This window comes from Mustelus asterias, chromosome 9 (assembly GCF_964213995.1).
Source record: "Mustelus asterias chromosome 9, sMusAst1.hap1.1, whole genome shotgun sequence".
NCBI lineage: Eukaryota > Metazoa > Chordata > Chondrichthyes > Carcharhiniformes > Triakidae > Mustelus > Mustelus asterias.
In genome coordinates, this window is record NC_135809.1 from 122,374,898 (window position 1) to 122,393,745 (window position 18,848).

The window sequence follows — 18,848 nt, forward strand, 5'->3', positions numbered from 1 at the left end:
CCTTCCTACCCCCTTCTATCACCACCTTACAAGCCTTCCACCTTCTGGCCCGTCTTCAGGCAGCTGGTAAAATTGATTCTGGGAAATGCCAACTCATTACGTTAGCCTGTACTTCTTGGGCAAACACTGAGATAGATACTGGTGCATCACAGTGACTGGGACAACTTGGCCCGACTTGACTGGATGACCGGAATTTTACCGCCCCGCCCGTCACGGCAATCGGAGCGGGTGAGGGGTGAACAATGGAAAGGTCCATTGACCTTGGGTGGGATTTTACAGTTTCGGGACAAACGAGGCCATAAAATCCCACCCAATATCTTCAAGAGGAAAAAAGGGGAAAACTGAGAACCAAACATTGAAAACAAATTCTACTTTCAAGAATGAGCCAAAAACCCAATATCTGGCGGGTTAGATTAGCCCATGATCAGGACAAAAATACGATCTAATCTTGTCCAAATGGTACATTCATAATTGGTTCAATGAAAAAATGACTTACATTTATAGCACTTTCCATGACTACCAGACCTCTCAATGTGCTTTCGAGCCAATAACAACCAGATTGCCTCCGCATGTAATTCTCTAGGCTGTGTGAATTGGGATGAATGAGGATATATACCAGTTTAGCTTGGCATCATGGTGAGTTCATGACCTGAATGCTTTTCCTCCTCCTTCCTTTCTCCCTGTACCTGTAGTAATCCAATCCACCACCTATTCTCAGTGTTGTCCTACTGTTTCACTATTCTTGAATAATTACTTTGGGAATTCCCTCCCTAAACATCGCCATCTTTCCCTTCTCCTTTGGGAACCTCCTTAAAGGCTACTTCTTTCACTCAGTCCATACGTTGCTCGATGACAATTTTTTTTGTTAGCGCTCTGTGAAGTGCTTTGGGACATTTTGCTGTATTTAAGGCACTATATAAATGCAAGGTAGTTATTTTTCTCATTGCCAGGAGCTTTGAAAACAGAAGCAATTTATTATACAGCATTCGCATCTGATGAGTTGGTTTTGGGGTTGGGGTTGCCCCACTCCTGCACTACTCCAAACATTGGGATAGGGAGCAGCCCTATAGGGTTTGTAATATTGCAACAACTGATATATTTATAAGTAACGTGGCTTCCGATAAAACAAATATTTCAGCAATGTTTGCAGGAAATGTTTGCAAAGGTGGCATGGTGGAAGAGTGGTTAGCATTGCTGCCTCACAGCGCCAGGGACCCAGTTTCGATTCCTGGCTTGGGTCACTGTCTGCGCAGAATCTGCACGTTCTCCCCGTGTCTGCGTGGGTTTCCTCCTGCAGTCCGAAAGATGTGTTGTTTAGGTGCATTGGCCATGTGAAATTCTCCCTCAGTGTACCCGAACGGGCGCCAGAGTGTGATGACGAGGGGATTTTCACAGTAAATTCATTGCAGTGTTAATATAAGCCTTCTTGTGACACTTAATACTTTAATTTAATTTAAGAAGTAGCTTTGCCATCTACCTGCAGCATTAATAAGAGATAAATGCTCTGATAAGAAAGAACAGATCCATCCAGGTGCTGGCATGTTAGTGTGAAGTTATAACTTATTTCAATGCATCTCACTCTTAAAATTAAACATTGAACAGACTTTGAAACTGCAAGTCCCCCTCTATTAGATCGCAAATCTCTCCTCTATCATTTGCCTGATGTTGACAGCTCTGTTAAATAGGTAATTCTTGTGGTCACCTGAACTATAGCACATGTTATTCTATAACTGTAACAAACTTGAAATCTAATGGAAATAATGAGTTGAAATGTGTGTCTGCTCTGGGTTTTATTACAATAATATGTTTTCCCCTTAGATGTGGCTTAGGCCATAATGGAAACTGCTGCAACATGAACCATAATTACACTGGCTTTTTTCATTCTTGTCTAAATAACGGCGCATGGGTCTCTTTGATTCCAACTTTCTAGTCATTACTGTGTACACCTTAGAGCTGTTTTCAGCTTCTCACTATGTACCATTGTGTTCCTTCACAGAATTGGCATGATGGCACAGTGGTTAGCATTGCTGCCTCACAATGGCAAGGACCCGGGTTCGATTCCTGGCTTGGGTCACTGTCTGTGCAGTTCTCCCCGCGTCTGCGTGGGTTTCCTCCAGGTGCCCAAGTTTCCTCTCACACTCCAAAAGATGTATTGGTTAGGTGCATTGTACATGCTAAATTCTCCCTCAGTGTACCCGAACAAGCACCGGAGTGTGACAACTAGGGGATTTTCACAGTAACTTCATTGCAGTGTCCTCAGCCCCCTACTATACTCGTTATACACCTATGACTGTGCAGCCAAATTCCCCTCAACTCGATTTTCAAGTTTGCTGATGGAACCAGCGCAGTGGGTCAGACCTCAAGCAATGACAGGACAGAATACAGGAAAGAGATAGTGAATCTGGTGAACTGGTGCGGCAACAATAATCTCTCCCTCAATGTCAACAAAACGAAGGAGATAGTCATCGACTTCAGGAAGCATAGTGAAGAACATGCCCCTGTCTACACCAACGGGGACAAAGTTGAAATGGTCAAAAGCTTCACATTTTTAGGTTTCCAGATCACCAACAAACTGTCCTGGTCCCCCAATGCCAAACTATATTTAAGAAACCCCACCAATGCCTCTACATTCTCAGAAGACGAACAAAATTTGGCACGTCTGCTATGTCTCTCACTAATTTGTACAGATGCACCATAGAAAGCATTGTTTCTGGTTGTATCACAGTTTGGTATGGCTCCTGCTCTGCCTCAGATCGCAAGAAACAACAAAGTAAAGTAAAAAATAAAGTTTATTTATCAGTCACAAGTAAGACTTACATTAACACTACAATGAATTACTGTGAAATTCCTCTAGTCACCACAGTCCGGCGCCTATTCAGGTCAATGCACCTAACCAACACGTCTTTCAGAATGAGGGCGGAAACCAGAGCACCCGGAGGAAACCCATGCAGACATGGGGAGAATGTGCGAACTCCACACAGACAGTGACCCAAGCCAGCAATCGAACCCAGGTCCCTGGCATTGTGAGGCAGCAGTATTAACCACTGTGCTACAGTGCCGCCCCACAAAGGGCTGTGAATGAAGCCCAGTCCATCACACAAACCAGCCTCCCATCCATTGACACTGTCTATACTTCCTATTGTCTCAAAAAAGCAGCCAGCACAATCGAGGACCCTATGCACCCCGGACATGTATTAGTATGCAGTGAAAAATATTGTTTCTGGTGGGCAAAACAGACAAAGCATAGTGTACATAGAGAAGGAAAGGAGAGAGTGCAGAATGTAGTGTTGCAGTCATAGCTAGCGTATGGGGAAAGGTCAACTTAATGCGAGGTAGGTCCATTCAAAAGTCTGATGTCAGCAGGGAAGAAGCAGTTCTTGTGTCCATTGGGAAGGTCGGTGATCAGTTCGAGGGCTGGAGAGATGAAATCACAAAGGGTTTGACAGCAAAGGGTAAAGGAAGTGGTAATGAGGTAAGTAAAGAAACAAAGCATGCATCTCGAGGAGATTTGAATTACAGGATAGCTGCCATTTGAACACAAAATAAAGGAGTTAAGAAAGAATCAAGAGAAACAAACTGAGGCACACAAAAAAAAACACAAAACTAAATGGGCAAAGAGAGTATTGGACTCAATGGGGAAGGATTCATGTTCAATTATTGGTCTGAAGGGTGTAGCAGGAGTGGTCAAAACCTTATGGAGTGCCTTAGGCTAATATGAAGGTCTTGTGGCACACTGGCTAGTAACCTTGTCTCTGAGCCACTGCAGGACTTGATGGTAAAGGAAAGTGCATTCATAATGTGGCCAAGCAGGTTGAGTGTCAACCTGCAAATCCTTCCACTATGCCTTTGACACACTGTAGCAGGAGAGTCTTCTGGCCAACCATGCTTGATACTGAGTGGTGACTCTCAAGCTGAGCCACTGGTGATCTGGTCCAGGAAAAACTAGCTCCAGGAATGGGCAGCATGTGCTTTGTCTGCCTCATGTGTCATTAGATACTGGAAGCTTCTAGGTCTTTGGCTACTGAGGGTTAAGTCAGCTGGGGGTCTTATTTCAGATCACTATCAATAATTGCTCCTCAAAAGTGTGTTGATGTTGGAAGAGGATAATGTTGCACTCTTCTGTGTGCCTCCTATAAGTGATTGACCAAGCCGTCACACACAGTAAGCTCACCCCAATAACAGCAACTTGGGTGAGGCACTGGAGGGTGGTTAACAGTCACTACTTCCTTTGAGATGAAGAGGAAAACAAATTAGTAACAGCAAAATAATCAATACATTTAATTAGGATTTACAACAAAAGTTGACATCATCGTGGCATAATGGTTAGCACTGCTGCCTCACAGCTCCAGGGACCCGGGTTCAATTCCGGCCTTGGGTCACTGTCTGTGTCGAGTTTGCTCAATCTCCCCATGTCTGCGTGGGTTTTCTCTGAGTGCTTCGGTTTCCTCCACACTCCAAAGATGGAAGATTGGCCATGCTAAATTTCCCTTTAGTGTCCCAAGGTGTGCAGGTTAGATGGATTGGCTATGGCAAATGTATGGGGTTACAGGGATATGGCAGGGGGGAGAGAGCCTGAATAAGATACTCTGTCAAAGAGTCGGCGTAGACTCGATGGGCCGAATGGCCTTGTCTGCACTGTAGGGATTCTGTGATTCTCTGAAGAAATTCAATACAATTGCATGAGCCAATTTTAATAGTGGGACAAAATTAAGAAACATCTGGGTACTGCTTGCCCAAAATGTGTTTAGTGGAGACCATTGTCATACTTGTGCTTCCCATGGAGAACCTCGCAGAGGTACAAATCAGATCTGGGACCACGGACTGCACATTTCTGGAGAAACCAACACACTGGGGACAAATTCTGAAATGCAAAGATTTCCTCCCAGATATACCATGAGAGGACATCACTTCTCATGTCCTGGTTTTAATTGAAGTTTGCAACGTCACTCCCAAAAGTTAATGATAAATCATTAATTGCCATTTGATTTCTAAAGTATAAGTGCTCTCCTCCTATTGTGCACCTGAGGAAGGAAGGGTCACCTGGTCTCCCTCTTCAACAACAAGATACATTCACATAAAAGGAGTAACTTAGAACATCCTGCATTTATATATCACCTTTAACAAGCTCCGGACATCCCAAAGCATCTTGCCATTGAAGGCCTTCTGAAACTTTGGCAATGTTGTAATGTAAGAAACACAGCAGTAGAATATTGCACAGCAATTCCAACAAAGCGCATTATGATCAAACCAGGTCATTTGTTTTTAGCGATGTTGATTAAATGATAAATATTGAGCCGATTTCCCTTCTTCAGAATAGTGCCATATGGAACCTTTCAAATCTGCCTGATAGACCAGATGCAGCCTTGGTCTAACACAGAGTCTATGCCCAACTCAGCAGCCTCAGGACCGCATTTTTCTGTTTATTGAATTCAAATTTCACTATCTGCTGTCGTGGGATATGAACCTGTGTCCCCAGAGCATTACCCCGAGTCCCTAGATTACCAGTCCAGTGACAATACCTCTATGCCACCACTAAAGAATTATGAGCAACTAGAGACCAAACTGAAAAAAAAACCAGAACATCAAAGGTAATAACATCTGCATTATTACCTGAACCACAAGCAAATAGGTGTAGGATAGATAAGATTAGAATGCGGGGCTCAAAGACTGGTGTGGAGAAATGGGTTTCAATTCATGGCACCAATACTGGGGAAAACAGAAGCTGTACCATTGGTATGGTCTTCATTTGAACCTTGCTGGGACCAGTGTTCTGGCAAGTCATATAACTAGGATGAGGGCTTTAAACTAAATAGTAGGGGAAGTGATCAACAAGAGATGTAGTAAATCAAAGGGAAACAAGGTAATTGAACAGATTAGTGATTTAGGCAATAAGTGTGGCTGAAAGGAACAAAGAGAACAAACTTAAGAGAGTACCAGCAGAGAAGGCCAGAGAGTGCAATGAAGATAAAAAGACAGAGGCCGGAATGTTACTGCCATTCACACTGGTGGGATTTTGTCATTCCATTGCAGTGAACAGAGATTTGGCTGAATGCCAAATTCTCCAACTTTGCTACAGCAGGAGTGTGGCATGAAGGGCTGGTAAGATCACGCCCAAAGTTAAAAGTTCTATACCTGATTACATGCAACATTCAGAACAAAATGAATGACTTGTTAGCACAGATAGAAATAAATATGTATGCTCTGAAAGTCATTGCAGATGAAAAAGAAAATTGAAGTCCATCCCTATCTCCAAATGCAAATTTCTAAACTTTACTTAATTATTCATAAAACCATTTGACTGTAGTATCATTACAAATGTATGCATCTAGCACCTCTACTCCATTTCACTCAGCTCTTGCAGACAAATCTTTCATCAGCTTAATTAAATTATTTACGACCACATGCCCACATGCAGAGATATGATTGCATGTTCACTAAGGCTGGGACCTAAAATGTGAAGGGTATTTGACATTTTGAAAAGCTAGGAAAAGATGTTGGGATAGCTCTGCTAATTAAGGATGCAATTAGTACAGTAGTTTGTGATGACCTTGGTGTTATGACTACAGCAGATATTAATTGCTAAGCAAACCAAATCCCAGAGGGAAACTTGACTTACTGGCCATACCTATATTTTTGTATTCTGAAAACAAGAAGGAAATGTACAGATCTCAGCAGCAAGAAGTACTGTAACACTTTTGGGATTTTAATTACTAAAAGTAAGAGAATTGTTAACAATAAGAAAAGAAAAGTTAAGCACACAAGATTATAGTTACCCAGTTAAAAATAGTCTTCCAAAATATTTCCCTCAAAAGACTCCCTATTTGGTCTGACACAAAGTTAGCACTTTCCAGGCAACACTCATTTACAGATGTTTAACATTAGAAATGCATTAATATTGCCTCACGGCAAAGCTGCAGTGACTTTAATATGGCCTCTCAAACTACCTTCAACTCAGCTGTGGAAATCAAAGGAACTTCAGAACAAGACTGCTTTTTCAGCCCAAGGTTTTTCTGGCTTGACTGGATTTCACATCTTTTCCTAGCCCAAAGCTGTATCCAAATGACTTCCTCACACACCCAAACTCAAATCAGCTCAACATCTCTCCTGGCATATCATTTTTCTCTTCTTCATCTTCAATTCCATTGTTCTCAGCACTTTGACTTAGCTTTTCAAATATATAAAAATATTTCGTGACTTTTCTATTGCCCCACTTTTGGGATCAAATAGCATTTAATAATGTTCTCTTATTTATTTATGAAACCGTTGTAAGCTGTAAAAGCCTTTTACACTATTTGATATTTAGCAGCTGAAAAAAATGAAGTCCATCCCTATCTCCTGATGCAAATTTCTAAACTTTACTTATTTACTTATAAAACCACTTGACTGTAGTGTCATTACAAACGCATGCATTAAGCACCTCTACTCCATTTCAGTCAACTCCTCCAGACAAACCTTTCATCAGCTTAATTAAATCATTTACGCCTACACGCACACACAAACACACACACATCATACAGTCTTCTTTGCAGAATAACACAACAAAAATCTCCAAAAATTACAAAAATCCATTCTCACACTTGGCTTGACAGAGCAAGATGTAGGGTGAGAATCTGCAGCCCCAACACCAGCAAGCATCATTGTCGTGCGCTGGAGAAATTTGGAGAGCTGTTCCGAATTTCCAGTCCCACTTATGACAATGCCCGCCAATGTGGGGGACAGGAAATCCCATCGGTAGAATGACTCTAGGTAGAGATAAGAAATAGTAAAGGCAAGAAGTCACTTTTCGGAGTAGCTTATAGGCCCCCTAACAGTAGTTACACGGTAGGACAGGGTGTATACACGAAGAACAAATGAGACATGTAAGAAAGGAAGCACAATAATTGTGGATGACATTAATCTACCTGTGAATTGAGCGAATCAGATTAACAAAGGTAGCTTGGAACTATCGCTGGAATTTTAGCGCTCCGCCTGCCATGGGAATCGGAGTGGGCGAGGAGGGACAATGCTAAGGTTAGTTGACCTCGGGCGGGATTTTTTGGTCTTGGGTCGAGCGAAGCTGTAAAATCCCGTCCTATGAGTTTGTAGGATGTATTCAGGCCAACATCTTAGACCAGTATGTTCTAGAGCCAACCAGGGAGTGGGCTATTCTAGACCAGGTAATGAAACAGGATTGACCAATAACCACATAGCAAAAGGAGCTATTAGGTGACAACGATCATGACATGACAGAATTTCATGCTTAGTTTGAAGGGGAGAAGTGTGAGCGTTTTAAACCTGAATAAAGGTAAGTATAAGGGTATGAAATCAGATCTAGCTAAAATGAAACAAAACGTTCTAGGACAAGTGGTCATAGTCTTGGGATAAGGGGTAGCAAATTTAAAACAGAGTTGAAGAGAAACTATTTCTCCCAGAGGGTTGTGAGTCTGTGGAATGCGCTATGCCAAAGTGCTGGGACAGCGAATAGATTTAAGGAGGAGTTAGACGAATTTTTAACTGGGTTATGGGGAGAAGGGATGAGGGGCATATCAGCCATGATCGAATGGTGGAGCAGCATCGACAGGCCGAATGGCCTAATTTTGCTCCTATATCTTATGAACTTATGAACTTATCATAAAGACAGAAAATGCTGGAGAAACTCAGCAGCTCTGACAGCATCTGTGGAGAGAGAACAGAGCCAACGTTTTGAGTCTGGAAGACCCTTTGTCAGAGCTGGGACTTCCTCAGCATTTCCTGTCTTTGTTTCAGATTCCAGTTTCCACAGTATTTTGCCTTTATCTAGCTAAAATGAATTGGGAAACTGGGTGAAATGGTAAGATTGTAGAGATGGAGTGGCAGATATTTAATAACTCTCAGTAAAGATTTATACCAGTGAGAAAGGAAGGTTCTTTGAGAAGCATGCATCATCCAAGGCTGAATAAAGAAGTTAAGGACTGTGCTAAATTGAAAGAAGCACTGTAGATATCTGTAAAGATGAGTGGTGGCTCAAAAGGTTGGTCAAATTTTAAGAACCAGCGAACATTGACTAAAAGAAAACTAAGAATGAAGCATATGGGAAAAAGCTAGCTAGTAATATATAAGCAGATAGTAAGAGTTTCTACAAGTCATGAGATAGGAAAAGAATATCTAAAGCTAGTGTTTGTCCTCTACAGAGTGAGTCTGGGGAATTGATAATACAAAACGAGGATATGGCAGAGGCATTAAACAGGCATTTTGTGTCTTTTTTTAATTAGTGTCACGAATACACTTACATTAACACTGCAATGAAGTTACTGTGAAAATCCCCTAGTCACCACACTCCGGAGCCTGTTCAGGTAACACTGAGGGAGAATTTAGCACGGCCAATGCACCTAACCAGCACGTCTTTCGGACTGAGGGGGGAAACTGGAGCACCCGGAAGAAACCCATGCAGACACGGGGAGAATGTGCAGACTCTGCACAGAAAGTGACCCAATCTTGGAATTGAATCCACATCTCTGGCGCTGTGGGGTATCAGCGCTCACCACTGTGCCACTGCACCACCCACTATCTTCACTGAGGGGAAATTTAGAAAATCACCCAAAGATACTTGAAAATCGAGAAGAAGGAATGGGAGGGAGGAATCACTTAGTAAAAGTTGCTTTGAAAACTATTAGATCTACAGGCTGACAAATCTCCAGGACCAGATGGCCTGCATCTTAGTGTCATAAAAGAAGTGGCTGCAGTGCAGTGTTGGTTATAATCTTCCAAAATTCCATAGATTTGGGAGGGATCTCAAGGGGTTGGAAAATAACTAAAGTAACACGTTTATTCTGTAAAGAAAGGAGACAGAAAGCAGGAGACTACAGGCCAGTTAGCTGAAGATCTGTCGAAGGGAAATTACTAGAATCCACAATCAAGGAGCTTATAGCCGGATAAACTTGTCCTGGTATTTGACAAACCTTTGTCTGTTTATTAACGAGACACAACAACAAAATCATGTCAGAATCATCTCTGATGCAGAGCCAAGAAATCAGAACAAATGGGATTAATTTGAATCTTCTTCATGTAGAGAACACTTCCATCATGGGGTAACTTACAACTAACAACACTCAAGACAACACCAGCCAGGACAAAGCAGCCTGCTTGATTGGCACTACGTCTACAAACATTCAACTCCTCCACCACCCGAAGCTCAGTACCAGCATTGTGTACTATCTACAAAATGCACTGCAGCAATTCACCAAAGATCCTTAGACAGCACCTTCCAAACCCACGACCACTTCCATCTGGAGGGACAAGGGCAGCAGACACATTGAAACACCACCATCTGCAAGTCTCCCTCCAAGCCACTCATCGTCCTGACTTGGAAATATATCATCGTTCCTTCGCAGTCGTTGGGTCAAAATCCTGGAATTCTCTCCCTAACGGCATTGTGGGTCAACCCACGGAACATGGACTGCAGCGATTCAAGAAGGCGGTTCACCACCACCTTCTCAAGGGCAACTAGGGATGGGTAATAAATACTGGCCAGCCAGCGACACTCATGACCCACGAATGAATTTAAAAAAACTTATCTTTAAACATAAGTTTGAAGTTTTGTTCTGCATCTACTTATATCATACCCAAAGAGTAGAAGATACTGACTGACAAAATTAACATCCCAAGTTGACAAGAAATAAAAGCAAATAGGATAAAATCTACCCAACTTTTCAAAATAAATTCTAAATGAGAATGAGGAAACTTAAAGACCAAAGATATCAACCTCATCGTATCTTGGCCTTCAGAGTGCAAGTCAGCAATGTGGAAACCAATTATCAGGAAGTATGCTTTCACGTTAGTCCCATTACATCATGGGGTTCATACCCACTTTATACAGAAGTGGACATGAACAATGCCAGACATTCCAGCTTTCAAATCTCTATCTGAGGCATACAATCCTTTTGTCCACCCACTCTTTGGATCGGGCACTCCACATGCACACACATTCAATGAAGACAATGGTGGTAAGATGGAGTGTAATGCTCTCTCAGCATTGGCCGAATAAGTCTTAACCCTAACCTGACCAGCAATGTGTGACAATTTGATATTTTGCGTCAGTTATCCTCTGACATGTCTATTTGTCGCTGTGTGTGGGCAGCTCTGTGCTGTTGTATTGCATTTACAAAGAAACCAGGACTGTCCATTTAAATGTAAGATTCTTACATATACCCTTTATATGAAGTCAAATGGAAGTGATTCAGCAATTATGCCTGCATGTTCTCATCTGCTGTGGCATGATGGCACAGTGGTTAGCACTGCTGCCTCACAGCGCCAGGGATCCTGGTTCGATTCCCGGCTTGGGAGACTGTCTGTGTCCATTGACTCTGTCCACATTTCCCATTGCCTCGGAAAAGCAGCCAGCATAGTTAAAGACCCCACACACACCGGACATTCTCTCTTCCACCTTCTTCCGCCGGCAAAAGATACAAAATTCTGAGGTCACATACCAACCGGCTCAAGAATAGCTTCTTCCCTGCAGTGGTCAGACATTTGAATGGACTTGCCTCGCATTAAGTTGATCTTTCTCTATACCCTAGCTATGATTGTAACACTACATTCTGCACTCTCTCCTTTCCTTCTCTATGAACAGTATGCTTTGTCTGTGTAGCATGCAAGAAACAATACTTTTCACTGTATACTAATACATGTGACAATAATAAATCAAATCAAATCAAGTTTGCACGTTCTCCCCGTGTCTGCATGGGTTTCCTCCAGTTTCCACCCACAGTCCAAAAGATGTGCTGGTTAGGTGCATTGGCCATGCTAATTCTCCCTCAGTGTACCCGAACAGGCGCCGGAGTGTGGCGACTAGGGGATTTTTGCAGTAACTTCATTGCAGTGTGAATGTAAGCCTACTTGCGACACTAATAAATAAATTTTAAATTTTATTTTATATTCTAACATTCCCTACTTATTATCACGGATCCAGGCAGATTAATCTAAATCATGAATGAAATTTCAATGCTGCTGCAGGCTCACGCAGTGTAAAGTTGCTACTTGTGACTCAGATCTCCGCATTTAAACTGGCCCTTTTGTCATTAACCCACAAAAGATGAGTATGATTCTGTCACTGGGACAATGGGAACAGTTTACAGATTTTGATTTGTAGACAAGTGTAAAATTGGCTGCGACATTACAACAAAGACTCCACTTCACAAGTGTCGCATTGGTTGTAAAGCATTTGAGATCTCCTGAGGCCATAAGGTGCTATACAAATGTGGATCTTTTATTCTTCTTTTTATAGCCCAACAGTTGAAGACTAACATGCTGGAGACAGTCCTCTTAAACCAGGGATAGTGGGATCATCTGCCTTCTGCAATAACATAAAAACCTACACTCTGGGAGTTTTCCTGCATGAAAGGTGCTTTATAAATGTAGGTTTACATTTGGTGGCTGGGGGGGTTGGTGTGTGTGGGGTGGGGGGGTAGGGAGAGGTGTGGGAGGGGGGGTGAGCATTAATGACATATCAGATTATCCTTACGCAGTGTGCAGGAAAATGGGATTAGAAAGGGGACCTGAGTGTCTTTGGGTCATGATGTGGAGATGCCGGCGTTGGACTGGGGTAAACACAGTAAGAGTTTTAACAACGCCAGGTTAAAGTCCAACAGGTTTATTTGGTAGCAAATACCATTAATGGTATTTGCTACCAAATAAACCTGTTGGACTTTAACCTGGTGTTGTTAAAACTCTTACTGTGTCTTTGGGTCAGCATGGACAAGATGGGCTGAATGGCCCCCTTCTGTGCTGTATCATTTCTATGGTTCTAATCTTTGGCCTTGTTTGTATTAATGCCCGCGATTAAATTCCAATGTCTTAGGCTAAACAAAAAGCACCATTGCAAAAGTTGGAAATCAAAATCAAAGACAGAAAATACTGGGAACATGTAGCCATTAAGTGAGTGTTCTGGGTTATTGTTTAGCCTGTATCCACTAAATACATATTTTGGTCATATTTCTGTATATTGTGGCCAGAATTTTACCAGCACGCCCGCTCCGATTCCGGGGGCGGGCGAGGCTCAGAGAATGGCATTCTCCGTTGGCCTTGGGCGAGATCATACGAGCCTTGGGCAGTTGTGTTGGTAAAATTCCGCCCTATGTCTCAAATATTGTGCATCCTTTACAGGGGCAGCAGTTTTGCATTGGTGCCAAGTGCTTATTTTTGCCAATTCAGTCAATTTAAATTGAGGATAAGGCATGGTGAAAGAGATATCTATGTGCTTACAAGGGCTATGAGGTGGAGATGCCAGCATTGGACTGGGATAAGCACTGAGTGCTCCGAAAGCTTGTGCTGCCAAATAAACCTGTTGGACTTTAACCTGGTGTTGTGAGACTTCTTACTGTGCTTACAAGGGTTGTCAGCATACTGCTACTTAGTTGGTTTGAGAAGATGCTTCGCGTAGATTCTGAAATGTCTCTATTGCTGTCTGCAAAGGCCCTGCTTTAAAAGCTGCGGTGTGCAGCTGTGATAAAGCACAGTTGTGAAAATAAAATGCAGCAAATTCTTATTTGATCAAAAGCAGAATGTATTAATATGGCATTCCATTATTGGCGATCAATCTCCAGCAAAAGAATGCATCGCCCCCTCATATCTAAAACAGGAGAGCTCTGAAATAAAATAACTCTGATTTCATCTGAAGAACAAAGAACAAGAAAATTACAGCACAGGAACAGGCCCTTCGGCACTCCAAGCCTGCACCGACCATGCTGCCCGACTGAACTAAAACCCCCTACCCTTCCGGGAACCATATCCCTCTATTCCCATCCTTTTCATGTATTTGTCCAACCATCCCTTAAAACTCACTATCGTATCTGCTTCCATTACCTCCCCCGGCAACGAGTTCCAGGCACCCACAACCCTCTGTGTAAAAGGCTTGCCTCATACATCTCCTTTAAACCTTGCCCCTCACACCTTAAACCTATGCCCCCTAGTAGTTGACTCTTCCACCCTGGCAAAAAGCTTCTGACTATCCACTCTGTCCATGTCCCTCATAATCTTGTAGACTTCTATCTGGTCGCCTCTCAACCTCTGTCGTTCCAGTGAGAACAAACCAAGTTTCTCCAACCTCTCCTCATAGCTAATGCCCTCCATACCAGGCAACATCCTGGTAAATCTTTTTTGTACCTTCTTCAAAGCCTCCATATCCTGAAGGTGCACTATCATTTCCCATTCTGCAAAGCGTACTTACTTTTTGTTTCTGAATGAATGCATTATCTTATCAGACTGCTCACCAAGGAAGGACCTGAGCCCAAATGTTTACCAGGGGTTTTCTCATTAACACCTGTTCCTGAAAGAATGCCGACCCGCCCTTTGCTAATTTCCATTGAAACAGTGAATTTTCATTGAAACAAGGTCAATCTCCGGTGATAGAACAATTTCATTCACAAGCCATCCTGACATCTTCAGCAGAATAAGAATTCATTCTTTTTGAGGACATGCTGATTGCTATAACATTCTAGCTACTAGAAAAGCGAAGTGCCTTATTGCCTAAAATTAAAAGGGTTAACACTGCTGGCTCACAGTGCCAGGGACCCAGGTTCAATTCCTGGCTTGGATCACTGTCCGTGTGGAGTTTGCACGTTCTCCCCATGTCTGCGTGGGTTTCCTCCGGGTGCACTGGTTTCCTCCACAGTCCAAAGATGTACAAGTTAGGTGGATTGGAATTCTAAATTGTCCCTCAGTATACCCAAACAGGCGTCGGAGTGTCGCGATTAGGGGATTTTCACAGTAACTTCATTGCAGTGTTAATGTAAGCCTACTTGTGACTCAATGAATAAACTTTAAAGAACTTAAAACTTTAAAACTACTGAGAGTCTGCAAGATGCAAATTCAACATTTCGAAACCAAGTACTTGGCAAATTGCCAAGTCAACCTATTAGACTACATAATTTGCGTTTATAATAAATCAAATGCATACATTTGTCAATTTACCTATTTATCAATAGGGAAAAAACAAAATTAAAATAGGCTTTACTGAACATTAGCATTTTATGAACTAGAATTTTGTCAGTAAAGTCATCATTAAAACAAACTTTAACTTAAGATGTGTAGAATTAGCATCATTTTACCTGGCTATTGTTTCTCATGATAAAAAAAGCTTTGAATAGCCCATTCCCTCTCCGTCTCCCTCAAGGTCAGTAAAACGCAGGAGATAGTCATCGACTTCAGGAAATGTAGTGGAGGACATGCCCCTGTCTACATCAATGGGGATGAAATGGAAATGGTCAAGAGCTTTAAGTTTCTCGGTGTCCAGATCACAAACAATCTGTCCTGGTCCCTCCATGCTGACGCCATCGTTAATTATTAAGAAAGCCCACCAATGCGTCTACTTGCTCAGGAAGCTAAGGAAATTCGGCATGTCTGCTATGACTCTCACCAATTTCTTCTTTCTCTTCCAACTTCTTCCATCGGGAAAAAGATACAAAAGTCTGAGATCACAGACCAATCGACTCATTAACAACTTTTTCCCTGCTGCCACCAGACTTTTGAATGGACCTACCTTATATTAAGCGGATCTTTCCCTACACCCTAGCTATGGCTGTAACACTGCATCTTGCACACTTTCCTTTCCTTCTCCCCTATGTACTCTATGAATGGTATGCTTTGTCTGTATAGTGCGCAAGAAACAATACTTTTTACTGTACGCCAATACATGTGACAATAAATTAAATCAAAAAGATCAGAATAAATTATAATCTCAGCTATGTTAGAAGCAATATTGGTTGCATACGTAAAACATGTTCCTGAACCAAGGCATTATCTGTAGCGATGGTGTAGCTTTGTCATTCAAACAAGTTTATTTAAAGCACAACAAGAGGATCTAGCCACTTTCCCATTTATGTTCAATGGCATTATCATCATTGGATCCCTCAGCATCAATAACCTGGGGGTTTTATCATTTCACAGAACTTTAACTGGATCAGCCTTATAAATACTGTGGCTACAAGAGCAGATGATTTGGAGATGCCGGCGTTGGACTTCACAACACCAGGTTAAAGTCCAACAGGTTTACTTGGCAGCAAAAGCCACTAGCTTTTGAAGCGCTGCTTCTTCATCAGGTGAGTGGGATTTCAGTTCACAAACAGGGCATATAAAGACACAAACTCAATTTACAAAATAATGGTTGGAATGCGAGTCTTTACAGGTAATGAAGTCTTAACGGTACAGACAATGTGAATGGAGAGAGGGCTAAGCACAGGGATGGGCAATAAATGCCGGCTTAGCTAGTGACGCCCACATCCCATGAATAAATAAATGAAAATAAATCTTTTTTTTGTGTTGAAATAATCATTTAAACTATTGAGTGAAACACAATGTTTGGCCTTTTATCCCCAAATTAATGACTCTTACTTTTCTTGGCCTAAATTTTTTTAGTTTTTTTTCAGGCTAATCATGCAATTAACTGGAAAAGGTTGGCGCCTGCAAATGAGATATTAAAGAGCCGCGTGTTGTAAATCCCTAGTTTTTGGGTGGAATGTTCCTGTCCTGCCCTCCACGGGAATCGTAGCAGGTGAGACCCGGATCATGCAAAGGACTGTTGACCTCGGGTGGGATTTTCCGGTCTTGGGGCAAGCGCGGCCAGGCACTCCCGCCCACTGTGCTTCCTTTAAACTGGTGAAGTACCCTGCAATGTTTTACCATGCTAAAGGCATTATATTAGTGCAAGCCATTGTTATATGTTTGAAAGGATGGTCAATTTATTTCCGTTCTCCAGTTATTCCCCCATCATGTTATCACTTTTTCTTTTCCTCTCCCTTTTTAACACCCTTCAGGATGTTCTTATGATCCTCTTGAAGGGAAGGAAACGCATCAATGCAGCTGGGTACCCAAGGCCTGAAGTTATATAATGAGCGTAAAGGTTGGGCTGGACAAGATCAGCTGGTCCATCAAGCTGACACCATACTCACAGTGGTGAGTACTACCACATAAAAACTTGGGGCGGGATGTTCCGGCTGCATTTGCCCCGAAACCAGAAAATCCCACCCGAGGTCAACAGACCTTTCCATGGTCCGCCCCACGCCCGCTATGAATCCCGTGGCGGGCGGAATGGGAAAATTCGCCACTTAAGGTGTTCATGTGTCAGCATCTCACTAAATGAGCAGAAAGAAGAATTTCAGACCAGTGTGTTCAGCATTAATATCAACCAATGGCATTGTTCAGGGCACAGCGATTATCTTTGTCAATTTTTGTTAGCTGTCTTTTTCCCTAGTCTTGCTGGTACAACTACAATTGACACAGCCACAAAGAACTCTCACATACGCAGCACTTTATCACTTCCTTATAATGTCTCAAAGTGATCTACAGCGAATAGACAACTTTTGACATATCATCATCATTGTTCCATGGGTAAATCTTCAGGTGCCAGGTAATCAACCAAGGAGTCAAATTAGAACTAAACGTTTATTTCAAGAATGATAACTTGTGAAGGGACAACTTGGCAGTGATACGCAACATGTCAAAATGATTGTACCTAGCAAGCGTGTCTTTATGACGAAACTTGAAAATCTTCTTGATTATTTCAATTTCTATGCAAGCTATTACACATTTCTGACCACCTGGCACATTCAATCGGATAACACCATCTACTGCAGAGTCGGTAGGTAGGTTGCTGGACATTTTGACTGGGATCCTCCGAACTCGTCCTGATACCGAGGGATTCAGCGGCTTGGATTCTCCAGTCCCGCTGCAGCGAATTGAGTTTTGGTTGAGCGTCAGACTTCCCAATCTCCCTGATAGCGGTGACAGGACGAACGAGATCAGAGAATCCCAGGCATTATCTGTAATAAACTGTTCCTGTAGTCTTTGTGAAGTCCCTAAATAGCAATTTCTCTCTGAAATAAGTACAGTCCTTCATTTTTAGCTTTATCTTGCTTTAGTCATACATTGCATTCAGAGTTTATCCTGAGTAGGGTTTGGTAACATTGCAGACTGTGATACTGAATGAGCCTTGCAGAGTGATGTGAGCTGATATCAGTTAATGACAGTGGCACTGCACCGTACATCAGTGCACTGTGCCAGTGCCTGGTGGGTATCAATAGCGCCATCAGTGTTTTTGACAATTACCCTGTTTAAGAGTGTGCTCCAGGAGCCTAATGCATGGGAACTGCTGTTGACATGCATATGAGGCTCCTGGCAGTTATCCAGGAATTAGAACCAGGCTTGGAAGAATCTCTCCCAAAGGAGTTTGAGGGAGTACGTGATTTTCTCAGACTGAGCTACCTTCTGTCAGCACGTGTTGATTGGTTCAGAGAAGGGGCCCCGCTGTCACCAGCTCAGTGGGACGTGCCAACTGGCTGCTGTTAGAAGGAAATCCAAAGGTTTGCCTTGTGTTGAGATCCAAGGGGGAGGTCAAGATTATGAAAAGGTTCATCTACTGAATCAACTACAGCCAACAAGTTGAAAAAATTAAAGCATTATGATAAGTAACATGCATGCCAGGTCCAAACTGTACTTATTTAACTTGAGTATGTTATGTTCTTGGTCCTTGGTCACATGTTCTTTCTTTATATTTATTTATGTGTCACAAGTAGGCTTACATTAACACTGCAATGAAGTTTCTGTGAAAATCCCCTAGTCGCCACACACCGGCGCCTGCTCGGGACACTGAGGGAGAATTTAACATGGCCAATGCACCTAACCAGCACGTCTTTCAGACTGTGGGAGGAAACCGGAGCACCCGCAGGAAACCCACACAGACACGGGGAGAACGTGCAGACTCCGCACAGACCGTGACCCGAGCCAGGAATCGAACCCGGGTCCCTGGCGCTGTGAGGCAGCAGTGCTAACCACTGTACCATGATCAAATATTTGTTCGATATTACAGTCAACCTTTGCTACAGAGTAGTTATGCAATC